The following is a 23,493-nucleotide window of genomic DNA, read 5'->3' as shown; positions in this document are numbered from 1 at the left end:
CAGTCTGTGGTAGCAGATAACCTTTGGGCAAAGGAAAAAATAACAGTAAATAGTATAAGAAGCAGCAACAGCATTTCTAAATCTGCAGGAAACAATCTAATCCTCAGTTAATATAAAGCATGTCTAAAATCACTGGCTTTTTGAAGTTGGTGTCTTTGTTTCAGAAGTAAGCTGTGCAGCCCCAGGTGGTGGGAATTTACTGGGATGTTGCTACAGAAAGGTTTCTGGAGATACAGGACAGGAACCTTGCCTGTTTGCTCAGGAGCTGTGAACCAGATCACATGATGGTGTGTGGAGCTGATGTGTACTCTGCAGGAAAGGGAGGAAATTCTGGGAGAAAGCTTTTGTAAGCTTATCCTGATTTATTCTGAAAACCCCATCAGTTAGATACTGCTGTTAATGGTGTGTTATACTGGTCAGTGTTAGGAGCAAGGGGCAAGGCTCTTCCAATAAAGAAATAAATGTCACCATCATTTTTTCCAGGGCTCTACACATCAGTTCTGTGTATTAAAATGGACAAAGACTACAGCACAAGGGGGTGGTTGTGTGCCTACCAGTTGTAATAATTAAGGGCACACTTAGACCCGTGGGCCAGTACCAGATCTGGGTGTACAGTGAGTATGACCCACCAGAGTGAAACTGAGGAAGTGTCCCAGCACTCCTTGTCTCCCCATCCATTGCATCGTGGTTTCTGCAGGAATAGTGCCTGGATGAGGGGTTCCAAAGGAGCCCCCTACACCCCTGATCTGTAGTGACAACAGCACCTCAGTATTTCTGGCAAGTTTGGGGCATTTGTTTACTTAGGTGGGTGTTTTTCTCCTTCCATCACAAGCACTAAAAAGATCCTGCCACCCATCTCATGCAGTTTGCCAGCTGTGTCCCTGTCTTGTCTAGCAGAAGCTAAGGGCCATTTTTTTCCCCAGCCCTGTGGTAGTCCTTGGAAAGCATTAGCTATGCTGGAGGCACTTCAAGGCTGAGCTGTAGCTGGCTCCCCACAGCTCCTGCTGGCCCTGGGTATGAGAGATCACAGGGCAGGCCAGCCTGGTTTTCCAAGGACAGTCATGGCCCTGTGGCAGACCCTTGAGCCATTGGCATGTTTAAAGAAGTCAGTTTGAACAAAATCCATAACTCACGTAGAATGGTGTCACGTCCTCAACAGGGACAGAGTGTCACCATTTCATTTTAAAGAACTAGCCTGTAATTGTCTATTCATTTTATTGCTCCACTGCTTTGTGCTATTGGTGCCAGCAGAGATGAGGAATTAGGTAAGGAAAAAAAATATATTCTAGCCTGGTTGTCCCTAAAGTGCATGTGTTACTGTGGCTGGATTGCTGCACCCAGTCATGGGCCTGGCTCTGGGGAGGAATATGCTTCTGTGATACAGGCTCTTGTCTAGTTCTGCCAAAAGATGGTCTCTTCTGACCTGCTTTTGACTTATACCTGTTTCCTTTCTGCTTCTGCATTGCTTGTCTTTTCCTAAGCCTTATTCTTGAATGTTTTCTTCACACTTACCTCTCTCCAAAGTGTATTTCTCCCTGCAGCTGCTGTTCCCATCTTAACAATCTGTTGTACATTTTTCTTTTTGTCCCAAAGGACTTCTGTTACTTTCCTGCCATTCACTTGATGCCCCATTGCTGCCAGTCTCCCATGCAGGCTCCCAGGTCTGTGCTGCTGCCTCCTTAGCCCTGTGTCCTGTCTCTGCCCAGCCAGTGCCAGTGTCCCCTTGTACCAGCTGCATGTTGGATGGGTCTCGGCTCACCCTGTTCTCATCCAAGTTACTCCTGATTTCACTCTCCTTTTTCACCCATTTTTTTCTCCTTGGATTTTGCCTAGATTGACTGGCTCTCACCATCTTTCCTCCTTGCTCCCATGCCCTCTTTCTTCCTGCTTTTCTCCCAGACTCTCCAGCCAAACTTCCTTGCCTGTTCTTATCCATCATCTTGCCAACACCTCTCAATCCCAGTTTTCCCCCTTTTTCCTTACTTTTCTCCAAATTCCTTACTCTTGTTCCTGTTCTCACAGGAGTACATCTATCTCATTTCAGAAGGTAGTAAAAAGCATCTCTCTAACATAAAGCTTTTTCCTGGGTCTTGTCAAGTCCTTTCTTCAAAGAGTAGAGATACTTGGGCTTCTCAAAGAAAAAGACCTTTAACTTGTGAAAAGTGCTTTTCTTTGGCTTTTTTCCCAGAAACATATGCATTGTTTTAGTGGGGATACCCAAAACTTCATTTAGCATGAAGCCACATTTTTTAACAATTGAAATTTATCAAGAAAGGGGAAAGTGGCCAACAGCTGTAACAGGCAGCACCACTGCTAGCCTCACCTCCTCTAGTTATCATCACAAAATCATAGTTTGAGTGTCTTGAAAGTCCTTTTCACAATATATTGGCAGATAGGGAGTCTTGGAAAGAGTTCATATGATGCTGCAAGTTTTCCAAGGCTCCCAGTAGAGTGAGTTGCCCAAGGAGGAGGCAGCACATGAGCAGTAGCTGCTGCCTGCCTTGCTGCTTTGTGCCTGCCTTGCTGCTTTGGAAGTGTGAGAGTGAGTGCCCCTCTTAGGAGTTGGGCATGGTGTGTGAGTCCCTTGATGCTAGAATTGCATGTCTGTGTGTATCTCCTAATCATCCTTCTTCTAAGACTAGTTCTACAAATGTAAATAAAAAATAAATTTAAAAAAGTCACCTCACAAATTACAGCAGCCTGTATCAGCATAGTCTCACTGTTTTATAGAAGGGCTAGACTAGGATGCTGATATCTGGAAGAGGATTTGTGATATGACAGAAAATACACAGCTGTTGAAATATCTATTAAAAATTCAAATATCTAAACTTGTATAGCAGCTCTACCAGCCTTATATTGTTCAAGGTCTGTCTCTGTCTGTCATGTGATTTTTCACAGAAGAGTGAAGACATGATCCCCAGGGAGTTAATAATAATTCTTTCATCCCAGGGAAAAAAGTGAAAGGAAAAATGAGCTACATAAGATTTGCCTGTGACATTTAAAGTCCAAATTGGAGTTTGTCTGAGTAATTTATCTTTGGGTATTTGTAGGAGGGAGTGTAGGAGAATATGAATGAGGGAATCTTAGTTATGTCTGAGCTTTCTGATCATTGAAGAGAATTTTTGGGTGCTCTGTGTGGCTGGAAGGTCTATCTTTGTGATCTCTTCTCCAGTAAATGCAGGATAACATTAGGAGGAGTACTTTAATTGTCAAAGCATGGGAATTACTCCAGTTCAGTATCACCCTGAGACACCATTTTCTTTCAGTGTGACAGGTGATGTGTTTCTGGGATGTTAGAGAGAGCTCATTTCCTGCTACTGCACTGAACATGTGTACACCACATTTTCTCTGGCAGTGTTAAACCTGTATGTATTGCTGGTGAGGAAAGAAATAAAAATACAGCATATCCTTGTAGAGAACATAACAAATACAAAGAAACTGAAGGAAGAGGGTGTGTTTTTCACTTTGACTTCTTTCACAATCTGCTTAGATTACTTGAGTTCCTGTGAATTACATGTAAAATATGATTAGACTGACACAAATTGAAATCTTTCTGCACAGAGAGATTATTTCTCAAAGCATGTAGCAATTTCTATTTCCCACTGCTGTTAGATTTCTGCTTGCACAGGTGTTTGTGCAACTTCATGTTTCTGTCAAGACTTCTCTTTGCAATGTGGTGTATGTGAACGTGCCAACAGTCCTGCATCCAGACCTCCCTTTAACTTCTAGGAATAGCATTCAGCATATTCTGGTGGGTATCAGCAGTTAACTAACAGAGGCACAGACAGACTTCTGTGAATTGCCTCCAACTTGGGCAAGACTGGAGCACTGTGTTTATTCTCCAGCCTCTGCTTGCTTCTCAGCTGCTTTTCCCCACAGTTGCGTATCACAGAGTCACTTGAAAGACAGCTTTCAATGTCCAGTGAGGAGCAGCTAAGGACTTGGGGTTTGTCTAGTTTGGGAGAAAAGGAGGCTGTGGGACAACCTCACTGCTCCCTACAGCTTCCTGAGCAGGGGAAGTGGAAAAGGAGTTGTGGTTTCTTCTACCTGGTATTCAGTTATGGACCGCATGGGAAATGGTTCAAAGCTGTGTCAGGGGAGGATCAGACTAGAAAATAGGAAGCATTTCTTTACCAGGAGGGTGGTCAAAGGCTGGAACAGGCTTCCTAGAGAGGTGGTGGAGATTCTGAATGTCAAACCCCAAGATTCTGCTACAAAGAAGTTAAGCCAGCAGATGGGTTATTCTGCAATATATGATTGAGATTAACATATTTATTACTTCCAAATTATTTTTGCTGTTTTGATATTTATGAAGCTTTTCCTGAATTAAGTAACTTTTCTATTAGTACCTGAATGTGGCTGAGTGTAATTGGCATGTGATTAATACATCTAATAGCGTTTCAGTCTTGAATGTGACTCCTTTTGACATGCTTTCTGACTTTTTTTCTGTTTGCTATTCATGTTGGCCACCTGAGACACTTGTTGGGTTTGGGTGGGTTTTTTTTGGCATAACATTAATTTTTGTTTCATAGTTGATAGCATTATTATTTTTTCAAATAACCTGATAAATTGGTACAGCACGACTGCAGCAGCAGCAGTCAAAGCACTGATGCTTTCTAATGGTGCACTTTACCTCTGCTCTATTATCGCTGCCCATTTCATTATTTGAGAGTTGATTACAGCTGCATTTCTCGGGGCCTATGAAATATTCAGCAGCCTGTACTATCCATGGGAGAATTGCAGTCCTTGCAGCTGAACACCTGCCCTCAAAGGCAAAGAAAAACCAAAAAAGTTCTTGTGTTTACAAGTGATGGGGAAAATCCTTCTTTTCTTTAGCTTTCCCACAGCACTGACTCTAGGTATGCCCTAATTAAAAATTGCCACTTTACTTATGCTTGTTATTGGATGGGGGGGAAAGGATGAGAATAAATATACAATATAGATCTACTGCATTTCTGCCATATTTGCCTGGACACAGCAGAGAAGGAAAACAAATATTGGTATAATTGGTTGCCTGTGTGTCAGTGTGAGGTAGCTGATGTTCAGCGTGGGTTTGGGGAGAAAAAAAAAACCCTCTCTGTTAAGGGCAAAAATGAACACTACCAGTTTTGTTTTCACACTGTGTCTCTCTGGGGGACTTGCCAGCCATGATTGACTGAAATGTGCAATATTTTACCAAGTAGGAAACAGATAAGATTTTTTATAAACAGGAAGGATACTTCATCATTAAAGTAAAGAAACAATTGCTTTGACCTTGTCACTGAATGGGTAAGGCCAGCATTGTGATAATTGAGAATGTAGCTAAGCAACAGTTCTCCAGGAGCATGCACTGCTTTATTTTTAGTTGAGTACACTAGTGCAGTGGGGGGATGTGGGACACACGCACATGGGTATGAATGAGCAAAACAACTGGGTAATTATTGCTAAAAAGGAAAAAAAATCTTTTTGCGTAAAATTTGAGTTGTAATGTTTTCTTATACTGATTTTAATTTGGGTTTACATCAAAAGCAAGTAATTGAATCAATATATCCTTCTGTGGTCTGAACAAGCAGATAGCCTGACAGTATCTCTGATTTCTTAAACTGCTTTAGTAACTTGAGTCTCCTCTGAAAATTAACAGTGTAGAAGAAATGGCATATTCCTTCAGAGAGAGTCTATTTTGTATCTGTTTCCTCTTACTTTGGTGTTAATTACATTTTCTAATCTTACAGGTTACTATTTCAGAGCTTAATTTATTTATTGCTTTAATTTTGGTTTAAACCAGTCTTAAATATTCTAGTGAGCTAGCCCCCTCCAAAGTAAACAGTATAAGATCCTTTAAATCTGAAATTAATGTCCAGGGAGGACATTTAACATTCCTCCAGCTAAGTCAATTTACAAACCAAGTTAGTTAATTTTTCATGTAAGCAATGGGGAAAAAACAAAGTGCAAAGTTAGTAATTTTTGTTATATAGGCATTGCAGGACAAATTGCCACCATGTGGCCCCTCTGTTTTCCCATAAACAAAAGTATGTGCTCCAAGGCTGGTTCAAAGGGAAAATTTGCATCCTTTTACCTTTTTCTGCTTCTGGTAAATATCTCATCACTGACCTGGATGCTTTTTCTTTAGATACTAAACCAGTACAATTTGCTAAATAACAGTGAATTTCTACATACCAAACTCAAGCAGTTACAGAAATCTCTCTGAAGATATTGTCACTGCACGAGTATAAACCACCCTAACTTTACATATGGGAGCCTTTAATTCTGATTTGTTCTATGAAATTTGTATTATTGGCAACATTGCATAGGTGAGAGAATAAAAATGTCCTAATTCTCACCCTAATTTTATCAGATCTTTAAAAGCCAAAAGATAGTTTACAGGTGAAAATAATAAAAAGGAATTTAAAGATTGTATTAGTTACTCTTGGGTATTTTTAGTATAGTAAGAAAACCTTTTCATAAAGTGCTTTTCTCTGGATGTGATTTTAAACTTGATGAACCAGAGAATGTAATGTATATTTTCATATTCTTAAAGTGTGTCATAATTGAATTTGGACTTGAGAATTTTTTTTTTTTTTTTGGCTAGGAGGAATCATTTGTCAATACTGTATCTCGCTTGAACATCAAGCCCTACAGAGCCTACAAGGTAATTGTTTATACAACTGCTTTCTGTTTCCTGTGGTGGTCAGTTTGGCTTTGACTCATTTTCTGAAGACTCCTGTAATTTATGAAGGTGCCAGTGCTAAGCCACTAAAATGTTTGGCAGAAATGTTACAAGTAGCTTTTACAGAAACTGTTGCTTACAGCTTTGCCATCCATGGTGAGCTGGATGAGATTGCCAGTGGGTGTGCATAAAACAAAGACGTGCTATATTTTCAAAATGGACTTCTTGCATTTGTGTCCTAAGAAGGGGCAGTGCCAGTCCCAGCTGAAAGGTAAAATCTGCTGAATATTGTGTGGGTTTGTGTGTGGTCATTCAGAAAGTTGTTTCTCACCCCTCAGCATCCCAGCCTTTCAGCTGGTTTTCTTCCTGGGCTGTGTGAGGCATCCCGTGTCCTGCAGTGCTGACACAGGCTCTCCTGCCCAGGAAGGTGGCTTTGGTCAGTGCAAATGGCTTGATCAAGCAAAGCCATGACCATCTCATGGAAATCACAGTCCTGGCTCACTTTGCCAAGCTGATAAAAGCTGTTTCTGCTGTTGTAGTTGTGGGAGATGCTGCAGCTCTAAACATCAGCCTGCTCATCTCAAAGCCCATTTGGAAGCACAGCTAATGAGGTCTCCATGGGTGTGGACAGCAGCTGAACCAAATAGACTGCTGAGGTTCATATTTCATGGTCAAGTTACAAAGCTCTCCCCTGTGCTGGGTGCAGAAAAGGATATTGTGGTTAGGGAGTTGGGGTGCAGTCTGCAGAGCTGGAACCTCCTCATGGAGACCAACAACATCCAGCCTTCAGCCAGTGCTGCTTGCCCTCATTTACTGGAGGAACGATGAGATTTGAGCAATACCACATTTATGTTGGGTTGCCTCTTAAATAATGTCTCCCAGCACCTGGCAAAAGGTAAATTTCAAGGACTGGAGTTAATTTTAATTCCAAGTGTCCCAGCCTTTGCTGGGTGGCTGTTACTAGTAAGTGAAATGGTACCAGACTGGACTGGACTTGGTTGTGTGTAATGCACACAATTTGTGGCTGAGTTGAGAAATACTGGGAAGATTTCAAGTCTCTTTCTTAATGCAGTAAGAGCCTTGAAACTTTCTGAGGAATCAGTGCTTTGCTACTGCACACCAAGCAGGTGGTCTTCACTTACTGCACATTGATAGCATTGCAAACAAAATCTTTCAGGGTAACCCCACAGTGCTAACTGACCTGCTGCATGTTGTTAGCTTTTCCTGAAGGAAAGGTGGATTATTTAGACAAACTTAACTTTTTTAACCCTAGACAGGTTTAATTTTTCCTTTCCAAAGTGGAGTGCACTTCTCTGGTAACATATTTGGCTACCACAACTTCTCTGACCGGGTGCCTCCTAAGCTACAGTGACTGGTTGTATGAGTTTGTGTGAATACTCTGAGTCCCTCTTTGTCTCCTTTTGTTCTCTCTATGTAGGACAGACATGCTTTTGAGCTCATGAGAGAGGCATAAATAAATACAACATAAATATGGTTCATAAAATTATTGCTTCTTGGGAATAGTTGTCTTTAAAAGGAATATAGAAATCCATGAGCTTGTACAGATACCTCAGAGATAAAATTAATGTAAAATCAATTTATTACCACTCATGCTTCTAGTGTCTTACCTTGTGGAAACTAGAGGTCTATGACAGTTGCCTTTAAATCTGTCAAAGATTAAGCATTTTACTTCTGAACTCTCATTTTTTGATGGAAGAAAGAAATTTTCTGTGAAAGATACTCAGATCAGGAAATGAAACACATCTGAAAGCTGAGGGTTTTCTCTCTCTTCTCTGTTTGTTATTGCAAATTCTGTTTGCAATAAAAGTGTGTTGATGACTGAAGCATGTCTGATGGACCTACATAATCTGGACTCTTACAGAGGAAATCAGAACCTGTGAACAGATATTATCAGGACATGTAATCCTCCATCAGCATTAGACAGCAACACAGTGCCATCTGAGGGCAACTGTAGGTCCAGAGCACTATAATTTCAGTTAAAAGCTGGGAACCTTGGAGCTGAGGAAAAAAAAAAGTTTTATTTGGGTTCTAGGGTCTTTCATAAATCAGGATGTGCCACTCTGATGCATAGTGCAGTCCAGAGGCAGCTGTCTGGCTGTGAGCAAGGCTGGAAGGTGGGACAGGATCCTCTCTCAACCAGCTGTGTGGTGCTGAAACAGTGTCAATGTTTAGCCTGGCAGATTTTGGGCTGTGTAGAAAAACCAAATGACCCTCCATGGGTCACTTGATGGGTGTGGTTTGGAGCACCTTCAGATGGAGGTGGAGAGGGGAGGTGTGAGAGGTGATAAAGGAGATTGCTGAACCAAGGACTTGTTCAGACAGGCAGGAACCACATCTGCAGGCGCTGCACGCACACACAGCTCTGGTGTTTCACTGAGAGGTTCCTCCCTGAGGTTCCTGTGGCTTTCAAAGGCAGAATAGAGAGGTTATAGCCAATGTCAGTTTTAGGAAGCTTAATTATTCATTTAAATTGCATCAAAAGGATAAGAATGTGCGAGTTGAGTGGTCATGAGTCAAGTGTCCAAGGCCAGGTGGTCCTGTCTCCTGGGGGCTGGCAGAAATATGTGTTGTACAGTCATTTTTTAGAAGCACAGGAGTGGCTTCTAACACAGATACACTGTGGTGGAGGGGTGAGGGATGCGTGAGGGGTGAAGAGCAGGGTGGAGTCTCTTGGGTAGGTCTCTACAGCAGGACAGCAGAGCTGTTGGCAGTCATCCCCTCATCCCCTGTGGCTTAGGTCTTGCAGAGAACGTGCTGGACTGGTTTGCTCCATGTTCGTGGTGGCTGTGATTGGGCATCACACTGCTCTGCCCATGTTCAGTGTCTCTGCTCTGGACTGTCTGGCCTGGTGTTGGCCTGGCAGAGGTGCAAGGCCACTGGCTGAAGGACAGTGTGTGAGCCAGGTGCCAGCTGGAGAGGGCTTGGTGGCATGGGAGCACTGCCAGGGGCCTGGAAATGGCCCTGACCAGAAAGGCAGTGAGAAGGGATGAAGTGCTGCTTCCATCAGAGAGACTTTGCACAGGATACATGGCTTGGTGCTGACAGCTTGCCTGTGGTGGAAATTACTGTTCTGCTTTCAGTTTCCTTTTTGGCTGTTTTGCACCAAGCACCCAGGGACTGGGGTTTGTAGGTATTTGGAATCAACAGGGATCCATACAAACACCAGCCTCTGGCTTCTTCTTTTTGCCTGTGTGGGTTTTGAGGATTGGGTGTGGGGCTTTTTTGTTTGTTAATGGACTTTTTTTAGGTTGAATTTGTTGGGGGGCTTTTGTTTGCTCCTTTTTGGTTTGTTTGTTATTAGAAGTTCCCTGTTGTCTTCATCATTTCACTTTCTTTGAGTTGGCAGAAGCATTTTCCATCAGTGTTGATGTTAATGGGCTCCACCATGCTGGCTGGTGTGAGCCTCAGGATAGCCCTGCCCCTATCAGTGGTAGCTTCTGCACGTCTGCAGGTTTCTTTGGCTGAGATGTCAGGCTTTCCCTCTGCTTCCTTTAGGCTGCTCTTCCAGATAGCTGGCTCTCCTGCAGGAGTGAGCACCCCCAGGCAAGGGCACTCAGCTGCAGCTCCTCAGCCTGAAAGGGTCATAAATACATGAAATTTGTGCTTTTCATTATACTGAGCGTAGCAGGAGGAGCTGCCTTGTCAGCAAGCTCCCATGGGGAGGATCTGCACTAAAAGGTTTGTATAACAGCAGGGGGGTGAAAAAACCCCCTTGGAGAGCAATGTCCATGAGCTGAATGTTGGTGACTTGGAGTCAGGGATCTCGGAGGTCATCCGTGGGTCTGCCTGCAGCTCGCTAGCTTGTCTTTGCCTCTCTGGTTTTGCTGTTTGTCTGGCCATGCTGCTGAACTTGGGCGCCTGTGGATCTCATGAGGGCTCCTAGGAGCACTGGCAGCTTGCCCCTTGTCCCAAAATAACTTATCCATCTCCTTGTTTTCCAGCATGAGATCTGTTTTCAAGGAGCATGGTGGGAAGGCAGCATTTTTGAGGAGGTGAGGCTGGGTGGGACTTCAGCCCCCAGGCCATCAGTGAGCTGGGAGGGGAGAGATGTGCTGTCCCCTCAGCAGGGGCTGTGCTGCTGCTGCCTGGTGCTGCCCAAGGTTTCCTGGTGAGGAAGGGCACGTGGGAGGAAGGAAGGAGCGTAGGAGTCAAGCTTGGCCACTTTCACTAAGGGTTCTGTCTCTGTGGGAGAGCAGTGGGCAGCAGTTCCTACTGTGCTGCTTCCTGCATGGTGCAGTTAACATAACCAACCCTTCTCGGGCATAATGCAGAGGAATTTCAGAACTGCCCCATCACAGGAGTTAAGCCTGTTTATTTAGGCAGGTCCTGTAAAAGTGGAGGGATTCAAATATTCCTGTGGCAGGTTGGCATCTGAGCGTGGTGGGGGACTGAACCAGGAACTGCACTGACTGCAAAAATAGGCTTGTGTTGCAGGAATGACTAAGACCATTACAGAGCTGCATGAATGATTAATTTACCCTGCTTTTGTTTCACGTTTGATCCTGGGTCCTCTGGAAAGAAAAAAAAAAAAGGTGATTTTGGAAGATGTTTTTAGAATAACAAACAAGTCAGTTGTAACAACAGCCTTACTACACTACAGATGTGCACCAGCACCACTCCAGGAGGAAGAGAATAAAAAATCACTTGCTAACATTTTTCTGTAGCGTGAATATTTGAAATTTGTAGACAAATAATCACCAAATACTTTGCAATCAGAACATTTATTCACAGTTCAGGAGAACAGCATTATTAATCTTCAAATAGCATACAGAGTGATATAGTAGTAGTGCTTTCTTAATAGCTTTCTTTTAAGCTCAATATAGAAGGAATTTGTTTTGTTATTAAAATTACTCCACATATTTGAGACAGACTTCAGCTGAACAACTGCCTAATATGTGCTAGACACATATTGATTTTTTTGTCTTAGCCCAACGTTTCCCCTGGGCATCATATTATTTATTCATAAAGCAGAAATGATGTCTGACAGGCAGTTAGAGGGGTGTAGAGCTGTAGGCCAGAAACAATGTGAAAAGCTTTGCAAGGACCTCAAGAAATCAATGTGCTGATGCTAAAGAGCAGCCTTTTAATTCTGAGCACACATTCTTGCAATCATTTAGTGTGGAGCAGGAAATTTAAATAACAAATAGTTACTATTAAAACTGCAGGCCTAAATTTTCATTCATCTTTATTCCAATTATCCGAGCCAAGGTGGAAGCAGGCACTGAAGGCAGCTAGCCAAGCTCAGCCACCTCTTAGCCATAACACAGGCTTGCTGCTCTGGCCCTGATTTGCACATTTGTATGGAAATTTCTGCTGGAAGGAAGATATTTCTATCAATAAAGATTTAGAACCCAAACATTGTTCAGAGAGCCAAGACATTCCTAAAATGTGCATGATTCATCACCACTTACTCTGATTGAGCTTTAGACTGATGTCTGTACAGCAGAGTAAAATAATAAATAGCTGGTATTTTTAGAATGCAATTTGAAATATTTTGATGAGTTAGTCATTGTGATAGACCTGTTTGAAAAAAAAATCAGGCCAAATGAGATTTGTTCTGGTTTTGTTCATTCAAAACTATACCACAGCATACTATCAAGCACTATTTGCTGGTGGAAGTTATATTTCCAATAATGTTTTTTCTACTGAAAAAAAAAATCTAACTATCAGGTAATCTTAGGAAAATGTTAATCTGACTTTATGCTTCTTTCAATAAGATAAATAACTACTGAAGTATTAGATTTGAAATGCAATGAACATCTAAACATCTGGTCCAATCAGGCCACTATGGAATTTGTTTCTTGTTCTTTAAAGCACAGATAATGCAGTCGAAAAATAGCATGTCATCATGTAATTAAATATTTCATCTTAATGTATAAGCACAAGGGAGCTGAACTAAATTTGTTCTGGCATTTCTTGACTTTCTAGGATTTGACTTTGAACCTTTTTCTTCTTTGATATATATTGAATTGGGAATTTCAAAATTTGCTTTGCATATTTTGAGGAGGGAGGGGAAATGTAGGAAAATAATTCATTTCTACTCTATAGACATGAAAATTGTCTTTCTTGTGGTTAATAAGAAGGTTGTGTTACAGTGGAACCAAGACACACATTAACCTTGTGAAGATAAGAAGTTCACATGCACTCCTTAAACTGGCCTGCAGAACATCTTATAGTTGTTTTCCCTGAGGAAAGCTTTGACCTCTTCAATCATGAAGAATCACAATAAATCCAATTTTAAATCACTCAACTGGGACAGCATAATCTGAGTCCATCCACAACAAGTAAGACTGTCTGAAACATGCACACTTTTGTATTTTTCCCCAGGAAATGGTATGGTTTTGACAAGAAGGGAAAAGCAGTATCTGCTAGGAAATCAAATGTATGAACTTTCACGTGTAGTGTTCTGACATATGATGGCATTGGGACAGCATTGCAGTGTTTGACTCTGCCTGTCTCTCCTGGATTTGAAAACCTCATTTCAGTTGACTCAATCTGAAGAAAGTGTAGCAAAGCCAGCATTTTTCTGGGCTATTGTGCACATTGCAATGGGCATATTTTTAATGCTTGCTATCTGATGAGGACATAAAATACCTAATTTCACCCAAATGGATGGATTTTTATTTGCTCTTGCCAGTACTTTTGAATGCAGCCAATAACTTGTGAGACTTGCTGTGTATTTGCAAGTAGGTTTTAAATTACAGATTTACAGCATAGCATTACAGGCGACAACGTTGTGTAGTGACTTTTAAATGTCACTTTTCCAAACTGGTAAACTACAGCTGTAATAATAATTCTTTTAATCTATTTGGATAGCTGATAGCCAGTCAGTTAATGAGGTTTGTTCATCAAAAGCTCATCTGAATTTCTCTGCCTCTCTGAAGTCTTTTCTTGATTTTGCCCTGTCCTTATTGTTGTCAGGAACATAACTCCTGGCTTTTGACAGCAGGGGAGTACCCAGCCCAGATAAGGCACTAAATGAATGAATACACACATTTTCTGCTTCACCAGCTTGGAGAGCTCTTCAGGACACTCAGACAGAGGATTTGTGCACCAGAGCTGTTTGCCCAAGATCCAGCAGGGAAGTGGCCGCTCTTAGGACATGGTTCTTTAAGATGCTTTGCAGGCTTATTTTATTGCATGGTGACTTGTGTTCTCAGAAAAACTTTACAGGATGCAGTAGTCTGAGTGTAAGGACCCAGTTGTGGGGTGGAGTTCAGTTTCAGGCTGACACACACACACACACTGAGTTCCTCTCTGAGCAGCTGTGTGTCTGTGTGAGCAGAGCATCTGCCTTGGAGTCAGTGGGAACGTCCTCCCTGTGTCCAGCAGAGCCTGGAAAGCACTGCTGGTCTCCCTGAGCCAGGCTGTGCTTGGTGGAATCCTTCACAAAGGGTGAAAGACTGGGCTGGACCCAGCATTGGTGTTAGCAGGGTGCTGGGACCCCAACTGGTGTGCTTTTCCAATCCATTTGTGACAGTGATACACAGCTAGCTGCTATGTTGCCTCCTGGCTTTTTTTCTGGTGCTGATTGCTAGTTTTTAAAGGACATGGTGAAGAGCACTACACAAAATAATCAAAGATAGTCCGTGTTTTTAACAGGCCTTTTGTTGTTAAGGTTTGTATGAATACAGTGCAGCACAGCAGAAAGGATTTTCTAAACTTGGTGATATTGTTGTGTTCCTAAAATTGCTTTCTTCTGAGGCTTTGCTGGAACCTTTGATGAAAGGTAGTTCAGCTGTAAACCACTCTTTAAAAGGCCTTGTATGGGAAGATGATGTCTGCTGCCATTTTCTATCTTTTACCTTCGTGTTTCAGTAATTTACCTAATGTGACAATAATTTACCAAATGTCAACATATCTCTGGTACAGCACCTAGCCTTACCAAACAAACAGGTGTTTTCAGAGGCTTGCTAAGAGGATGGCAAACACCAGTCCATCTCATGGATAAAAGGCTGCACTTCTATTGAGAGTACCATCTGCTGAGAGGCAAATGTGTTTTAAGACCAAGGTTTGTTGCTGAGCTCAGATGGGCCCCTTGGCCACTGCTCTTTCAACTTGGGAAGTGGCTGAGCTAAGGAGGTGACAGAAAAAGTCCTACCTTCAATATTTTCTAACAGAATTAAATAGCAAGTACATTTGCAAAACAGTTTATAAAAGATCAAATTAGTTATGGAATGCAGAAGTTTCCAGCTATTGCATACAGATATTTTAGGAGTCATTAGAAGATAGTAACTCCTTGTAACAACCAACATAGTTAAACATGTTTGGGAGCCATCCCTAGGGATGCCTGTGGCCATGGAGCAATGCCATCCTTCAGTCCAGCATGGTCCACATATAGCTTATGTAACTTTTACCTTGTTCAAACCTGCTGTTAAAAGAAATTTGTTTTCTTGTGAATGTTTCTGTAATGTTCATATGTTTCTCTCATAGTAATGGTAGAAAGAAGCAGTCTGATTTCATATCCAAAGCTCTTCTGGCCACACAATCCTCCAGTTCATTTGCAATATCAGCTTTGTCACTGACCTGCTGTGTATTCAAAACAGCATCTGCAGGCTTTATTCACTGCTACACTGAAGTTAAGGATGAGCTGTGGACAGACATCAACACACTTAACCTCATTTTCTCCTTTTAAATCCCTTCTTAAGAGTCTCTTCTTCCATAATCCCTGGAAAAAAAAAAAAAAGAAGAGAGAGAGAGAGAGAGAGAAGTAGGTTAGTGAGGTGTTATAGCCACTGCCTCTTGTTTTGACTGATGTGGTCTCTTTGTTTTCTCCTACTTCCTTGTCAACAATCCATATCCTCTTACTGGACCTTTTGTTTTAATGTTTAAATGTGGCTTTCCAGGCAAGAATTATCTTTTTTTATTCTCACTGAGCACAGCTCTCAGTGTGCTTCTACCCTGCCTGGGACTGCTAGATGAGGTCCCCAGTGCAAGGGCCACTAAGCTGATGAGGGAGATGAAGCACCTTTCCTGGGAGGAGAAGCTGAGAGAATTGGGATTGTTCAGCCTGGAAAAGAGAAGGCTTCAGGGTGACTTCATTGTGGCCTTCCAGTACCTAAAGTGACCCTGCAAAAATGATGCAGAGGGATTTTTTTTACAAGAGCATGTAGTGGCAGGACAAAGGGGAATGGCTGCAACCTGGAAAAGAGTAGGTTTACATTAGATATCAAGAAAAAATTCTTTACTGTGAGGGTGAGACACTGAAACAGTTTGTCCAGAGAAGGATGCCCCATCCCTGGAAGTGTCCAAAGCCATTTTGGATGAGGCTCTGAGCAGCCTGGTGGAGTGAAAGTTGACCCGGCCCATTGCAGAGGGTTGGAACTAGATAATCTTCCCTTCCAACCCAAGCCATTCTGTCATTCCATGATTCCATGTGACCATAACACAGTGAAGAGAATGTAACTGTCATGGCTCAGTGCTTCACAACTGTCACAAACTTTTTAATAGCACCATATGTGGAAAACAAATATCACATGGTGATAAAAGGTGAAAAAAGAGGCATATGTCCTTAATAAGGGATGTTCTTAAAGATTTCTAATAATTATGAAATATCTAAGCTGAAATAGAAATCTCTTTTTTTAGCAACAGAAGGGCTTGTGGCATTCCTTAATATTTCAGATCAATTGGAGCTTCCATGTACAGATGTATGTTCAGCACTGCTGCACATCAGAAGCTTGGGAAATGGAGGTTTGAGTATGAATGGGACTTAGTGTTTTCCCAGGCATCCATAGGAGCTCTTTGCCAGAACCTATGTTCAAGTTTAATCCCCACACTTTCCCAGGTCTCCTGTGGTGATGACTTTTTGCCTTACAGATTATGGAAGAAAGGGAGCACAATCCTATGGGCTGGCAATACTCAGAAAATTAGTAATACAGAGCCTTCCCCTGCACCACTGTGTAGACCAGCAGCTTTCCTGTGAGGGCAGGGTGTGTGCCTGGCTCTGAGGCAGCACTGCAGGCATCAGGAGCTGTGTTTTCAGGGCAGTGTGGGCTTTGACATATTCAAGCACATGTTTGGCAGAGTCATGGGCTCTGTGTATTATCCCACCTCTTGGGAGAGCATCAGCCTGTACAGATTTTGGTGATTTTGCTCTGGAATCACAAAAAGTTCCTCCTCACCTGCAGCATTTACAGAGGATTTTACACCAGTGATATTGAAATATAAGTAGAAATATGTAAATACATTATTTTTTTTTACATAAAAAACCTTACCGCTGTTACTACTCGGTGATTTTCTTAAACATTTAGTTAAATTTTTGTATCTTTTTTTATTTCAATAAGGATTATGTTAATTGAAATAGTATATTTAGTCAGCAAGTATTTATTGAGGTTATAATAGCCTTCCTGTGTACTCTGTGGTGTGCTGTTAAAAGCATTTGCTTCCTTTTATTGAAATGTAAGGCCTACACACAATACATGCCAGTGTAGGGTAGGATAAAGTTTTGGCTGCCATTTGGGATAATATTGTAATTGCCATTGAATCAATTTTTTAATGCCTCTGTTAGTAAATCTGGGACTTGTGCTTCTATTATACAGGGCTCCCTTCCTGAAATCATCTTAAATCTCAATATGTGGCTTTTTTTATGTATATACAAGCATCATGATACAAGTACACTCAGGAGAAACTAGATTTCCTTCCCAGTGGTGTAAATCCTCTTTGTGATATCTCTGAGTGAGGTTTTATTCACTGTCAGTGAAGCAGGTACTGTTGGAAGCTTGTGTCTTTGGCATGGAGAATATCTCCATTTTTCATGACAGACCAGAGGAATGCATCCATGGTGAGTGTCTGCTAAGGAAGGCAGGAGCCTTCCTTGAAATGGAAAACGCAAACCCCCTCTCTCCAAATTATTATAATTTTTATATTAAGGGGCTCTGAGACAAAGATATGGGAATAGGAATAACAGTTCTTTATTAAGAAAATTAAAAATACAAATGCAATAGTACAAAAAAAGAAGACAAATCACAGTCAGAGTATGACCTGACACCCTGTCCCTGTGGGTCAGGGTGTTGATAGCCATCCCATTAAATGGTGGCTGCAGCCCTCCTGCAGTGTCAGGTGTGGTTCTGTTGGAGCTGTGATCCTGTAGAAGGGGGCAGTTCTCCTCTGAAGGTCCAGGGGTGGTGTAGATGGGTCTGGTCTTCCTCTGGGAATCCAGTGGAGGAGACAGCTGCTCCTCTGGGAATCCAGTGGGAAAAGGCTGTTGCTGTTGTGGTGTTCCAATTCTCAGATTATATCCAGGTAGGAATGCTTGGCTCCTCCCCCTGGGCAGAGCATCTCACAGTGGGATGATGTAATTTCATCAGTCATGCAGTGACTCAACGGCCCATTCACAGAAGAGTTCTCCCCAGAGGGAGGATTGGTTGTGGAAGAGATAAAATAAACTGCGCCATTAACAGAAGATGACTGCCCCACCTCTAACTGATGGGAAATAGAATGCACACCCCCAGCCACACCTTTCAACCTAAGACAGTGAGTTATCACATTTGATGATGGTGGATTGAGGTTGCTGGCTAATGCTGCCAGGAAAGCTGGTGAATGAGAGGAGTGCATAAACATTATTTTTCTGTCTTTATGGGGTGTTTGTCAGTATGTGCACCCATACTGCATTTCTAATTGGTGCTTGAACAAGCATGGAACGGGCTACGCTATGATGCTTTGTACAGGTGTGAAAGGGGCTGTAGAATGAAAAGTTAAAGTACACAAAGCTCAGTCTTTAAAAATGGATTAAATAATACATTTCTTCCTTTTGAGGAAGAAATAAAATTGATCTGGAAATGGAAATAATTTCAACCCACAAAATAAGAAGAGGTCAAGCTTTGCCAAACTGAATTAAAACATATTTGAAAGGAAGATCTCTAAAATGCAACAAATTTCATTTATTTTTGTTTCTCTGGAGAGTCGGAACTGGGCATCCATGTTCAGGGTTGAAGAGGAGTTCAGTACCTGTGGGGCTCCAGCTGCAGAGGCTCACTTCCCTGCAGACACTGTCAGCAGGGCTGCCCATCACGATGGCACTTTCTGTAGTGCTCACACTGGGCACTCTCTGCCCGGCTCAGAGCCTCTGTTCCATTTAAGCAAACATCAAGTCACAGCAGCTTGGGTCAGCAGTGATTTGACCCCTCAGTTATGTTCAGTGCTGTGACTAAAGCCTACTGTATTCTCTTTGAGCTATTTTATACATGGCATCATTGCCACTTGGGAATCTAGAGTGACTGTTGTTATCAGTTTAATCAGTTAAATATCCACATGATATTTACCTAGTGCTTCTAAATAAAGTATTGAGCACTCTGTCTCTGCCTTGGTACCACCAGGAATGGGTGTAGGCTTAGCTTTCAGCCTTACCTCTGCATGTTCTTATATCTGCATATTAAGAGACTATCTTGTCTGAAGCCATCAAAACCTTTTAACTTTCTAACTGTATGACCCTCCATTGAACAGAGAAAGTTGCAAGCATCCATTGAATGTAAACTTTCTTCAGAGCTAACAATGGACGTTTTTCAGAGCTACTGAAGCTGTAGTCTGCAACTTGCTTTGAGCTAACAGGAAAAGAGAATAGTAAGAAGCAGAATAGTAAGAAGCAGACCTATCAATATGCCATTGCTGTATTTCTGTTGAGAGGCCTTGTGACTATGCCTTTGCAAATAATTGCCTTGAAGCTTTTAATGTTCTTGCGCTGCAAGAAGCTAAGCAATATTTTCAGTGCTTATTCACAGTATATACTTCTGCAGTCCACAACAGGCAGAAATCACCCTCAAATTAAATGGGCTTTTGCCCAATACAGTCTCTCTAACTGAATTAGCAGTAACAGACTTAATTATAAATTATTTTTTACTCTGGGCACATTCTCTAATAATTACCCTCCACTAGTAAATACTTCACTGTACCAGGGAGATACAAAAGCTTTGAATTTTTTTAATTCAGCAACTGCCTTTAACTTCAGGATTGGCTCTGTTGGAAGAGGAGTTAGGTTTGTTTTTATGGTGAGAAAGATCACTTTAAAAACAAACCTGAGGGTATAATTAGGACACTGCTTTATGAAATTACTACCTTATAATATGTGAAATTTGAAGTTCTTCCCCATTGAACACCTTCTGCTTTAGAGATTGGGGTGGCCAGGTCTAGGAAGGCTACGTTTGTGGTGTTTTTTAATGCTTTTTGTTTTCCAGGTATGCGTTGGTATTGAGAAGAGGCTGATTCATGCTAGACATCATTTTCAGTATGGATTTAATTCCTTCTGGAATCAGAGTAGTGAAACGTGCTGCATGGCAGCTGGCACAACAACATTTTTAATCAAATAATAGATTCCAGCTGGTGGGGAGTCACCTGAGTTCTGAAGCAGGCATGACTTAATGCAGATCTTCCTTATTTCTGTAATAAAATGCCTTACCTTTGCATATGAAATAAGTGGAAGAGGAGAAGTGAGGGAAAGCAGGTTTGTAGGTTTGCTAGAAACAAAACTAGCCATTATAACCTCGTAAGTTGACTTCAACAAGGGACTGTATGGGGTTCTGAGGTCAGAGTGACAAATTAACATGGGCTCTTCTCACATACCATGAAATGGTTTCTGGTTTGCAGGTGAGCTTCCAACTGCAAGGGTCATTTCCTGGGCTCTGTCCTTGAATATTGCATTTTTTGCTCTTTCGCTACCTACTGTTGTCACTGTCATGAGGAATCATCCTCACGTTAATTGTCAGCCTCTTCCCCCTACTTACCTGGCCAGGTTACACTGCAATGGTGTCAACAGTCAACCCCAGCAGCTGAGTTGGGGTCTTTCTGGTGTCACTGAACTGAATATTGTTTCAGACAGACATTTTTCTCTGCTCTCTTGAGAAGGGTAAAGATTTTGATAGAATTCAGATAATGAGGATCTTATCGATAAGTGGAGCTGAAACTGTAATTGTGCTGCAAAGCCGAGTGTAATGGTACTGGAAAGGTCAGTGCATGCTGGAAAATGTCAACAGATGCTGCATTTTCAATGATTTTTCTTGTTAGCATCTATCCCACTATCTAAGCTCAGTGGTTAGCCAGGACAAGCAACTCATTCTTCACTTGATGCTTACTGGGTCTTAGTTCATGCTATTGAAAGAAAAGTCAAAATCCCCATACATTGGCCGGGGCTTTTTCTGCTGGTTTTGTCCCTGACTGAGTGCTGAGAGTGATCCATGCTGGCTGCTTGGCTTTCCGTTATTTCGCTGTTGGGTGTTGTGCAGAGGTGAAGCTGAGCAGCACCCACCAGACTCAGCAGGTGTCAGGGGGAGCAGGTGTCCTGCTGTCCTGTCCCCAGCTGAGAAGTGTGAACCTTTGAGGAGCTGGTGCCTCCCATCCCATCAGCTGGAGCTGCAGAGATTTGATACTTCACGCAGTCCAGCCTGGAAGTAAACTGAGTATGAGGAGACTGTTTCTAAGATGAGTGATGCCCATCCCCTCAGAGCCTCCCCGAGGTCACTTGGTTCAGTCAGGAGCTGCTGTGTGATCGCAAGATCAAAGCCTTTGGAAGCAATCAGACCTTTTCGTGACATTTGCTGAAAATGTGCTACAAAATAAGTTTTCCCTTTAAAAAAAATAAAGGGAAAACTTTATTTTTTTACTTCATTTGTGTGGTCAGAATTTCATCCTTCCTATGGAAGAGGAATGCTAAGAGGTGTTTTTATGTAGATGTCTGCAATTAACATAAATCTACTAATCCAGGCTAGCAGGAGAGAATATCGACTCCAGTGTTTTTACACTTCCTTCTGACAAGTCTGAAAAGTGATGAGAGGAAAACAAGGCCAAATTGATCTCATAATTTCAGTTGTCTTGAAAATAAAAGTAAATATTCACATAGCTTCAATTTATTGCCTGTATTATTTCCATGATGTTTCTGTAGTTACTGTCTGTTGGTGACAACATTACAATATATTTTAGAGGAGACCTTTTGTGGTACATTTTGGTTTTGTCTGTCTCATTCCTCATGTAGCTTATTGATGCCATAAAAAACCCTAAAATCATAAAAATGTTTCTGAATGTGGAAAATGCACAGAAAAAACAAAAATAATCAATGTATGGCAGATACTAATCACAGTTTGGAGAAGATATTTAAGTAAGTTTTTTTATTCAATGTTATGAAAAGTTCATATTAAGTTTCTGTTGTGCCCTGATAGTTCAGGGGATGCACTGGAAGTCTGGTTGTCTGTGCTGTGACTGGTCAAACCCCGCAGTTTATTTTGGTGCAAAGTGAGAGAGCTGAAATTTGCAGGGTTGGGGTTTTTTCATACAAAAGCAAAACTGGACCTTTTGGAAACATTAACAAAACAATATGGAGAGAAACACTTGCCAGAGCAGCCAAGTGTATTTTGGCCAGGCACTTTGCTGTAGCAACAGGAACCCAGCCTCAGGTCTCTTGTCTGACACATCCTGGGCAAATACTGTTTAATGCAGACTGTCAGTGGCTTTTGGTCAGGAGCCTGCATCTCCCTGCTCTCTCTATTCATCTGGAAATCTTAACCCACATCTGGGAAATATTTCTACGTCAGCTTTCTTAGGAAGTGACATAGTAATGCAAAACATTCCAGTCACCTTCAGTTTCAAGCTGTATTTGATAAATTTGGAATCAGCTTTTAAATGAAGCAGTGTGAGCAGTGGTTGTGTTCACATTTTCAGAAGGACCCTACGAGCTAACAGACTTTACATTTTCTAGGTGTGTGCTGATGCACATCACACAGTTGAGGTTGTGATGACCAAGACAGAGGTACTAGTTTGCTCTCAGCCTTTTTGTCAGCAGTGGACTGGTTTTCATTTGGATGTGTTGAGTTCCATGTGCAAAGATTGGTGTGACATTTGTCGGTTTTAATGAAGTAGGGTCAGATTCATGAGATGTATTTAAATGAAAACTGATAAATGGAGGTTATCAGATTGCATATTGGCCATGTAGATTAAGAAAGCAGCTATTTCAGAAGTAATCAGCCTGTTTATGAAATGAACTAATAATATTGAATGAATTGTTTGATTCTTACAAATAGTATTTGTGCGTGTGGATGATAATTACATGAGAAGACCTCTGTACTTTGCACAGGCAGAGTTATGTTTTTGTTGAGGTGTTTGTTGTATTCATGCCAAAAACAACCAGAAAACCTCATTAGGTTCTGATCCTTCAAACGTGCCTGCGCTTAACACAACTGCTCAAATGATGTTGCTTTGGCAGGGTTGATTTCAATACTTTGATCATGAAATAGCTTGTGTAAGGTGGTGGTGGTGGTGGGGAATTTATCCAGCAGAAGTGTTGATCTGAATAAACAGTTGTTAATGAGTACACGTTGCACCCTTCCCTGGAGGCAGAAAACCATGTTTCTGCTGAGTTGATGAGGAAAATTAATTTGCTTAGTAAAGATACTTACTGTCTTGAGATTCAGTTTGCTGCTGCTCTCTCAGCCCAAGCTCAGACATCAGAGTGGCTTTTTCTGTTCTTTGCTGGGCAGAGATTTCTCTGGTGTTCAGGCATTTACTCCTGCCTGCCGTGTGTCAGCTGCACCACCTTCGCTCAGTTCCCTGGGCTGGGCTGGGGGTAGCACAAAGACATTTATAAAGGTAAACAAGGGTGTTGTTTGAGCGTCTTTACAAACAACAGAAGATAGTTTGTTTGCCCACTGGAAGGGGAATGTTTACTATTTAGCAAGGAAGGAAAAGTACTATCCCTTCAGGCTTTACAGAGTAGAAAAAATTACTGCAGCTTAAAGCTGACTGGAGCCCCTGAACCTCTAATGTTAGATACCAGCAAGTTCTCAGCTGAGATTTTGGGATACCAAAGAAAAACCTGGGAGCCTAGCAGGGAATGAGCTCAGGTAAGA

General features: G+C 41.8%; 1 protein-coding gene across 2 annotated transcripts in view; it reads left to right on the top strand.

Moving 5' to 3' along the window:
• PAG1 (phosphoprotein membrane anchor with glycosphingolipid microdomains 1) overlaps positions 1–23,493 on the top strand; it is a 106,211-nt gene that overhangs the window by 17,476 nt on the left and 65,242 nt on the right. The window contains exon 2 of one of the 2 annotated variants that reach the window (XM_059489070.1): positions 6,569–6,628. The exons of the other annotated variant lie outside the window; for it this stretch is intronic. The gene's annotated coding sequence lies outside the window, so the exon portion shown is untranslated. The remainder of the gene's footprint in view (positions 1–6,568; positions 6,629–23,493) is intronic. 2 annotated transcript variants of the gene reach the window in all.

The sequence above is a fragment of the Ammospiza nelsoni genome, chromosome 1 (genome assembly GCF_027579445.1).
Source record: "Ammospiza nelsoni isolate bAmmNel1 chromosome 1, bAmmNel1.pri, whole genome shotgun sequence".
In the NCBI taxonomy this organism is placed as follows: Eukaryota; Metazoa; Chordata; class Aves; order Passeriformes; family Passerellidae; genus Ammospiza; species Ammospiza nelsoni.
The sequence above is the reverse complement of the archived record's forward strand: the minus strand, read 5'-3'. Positions and strand labels throughout refer to the sequence as shown.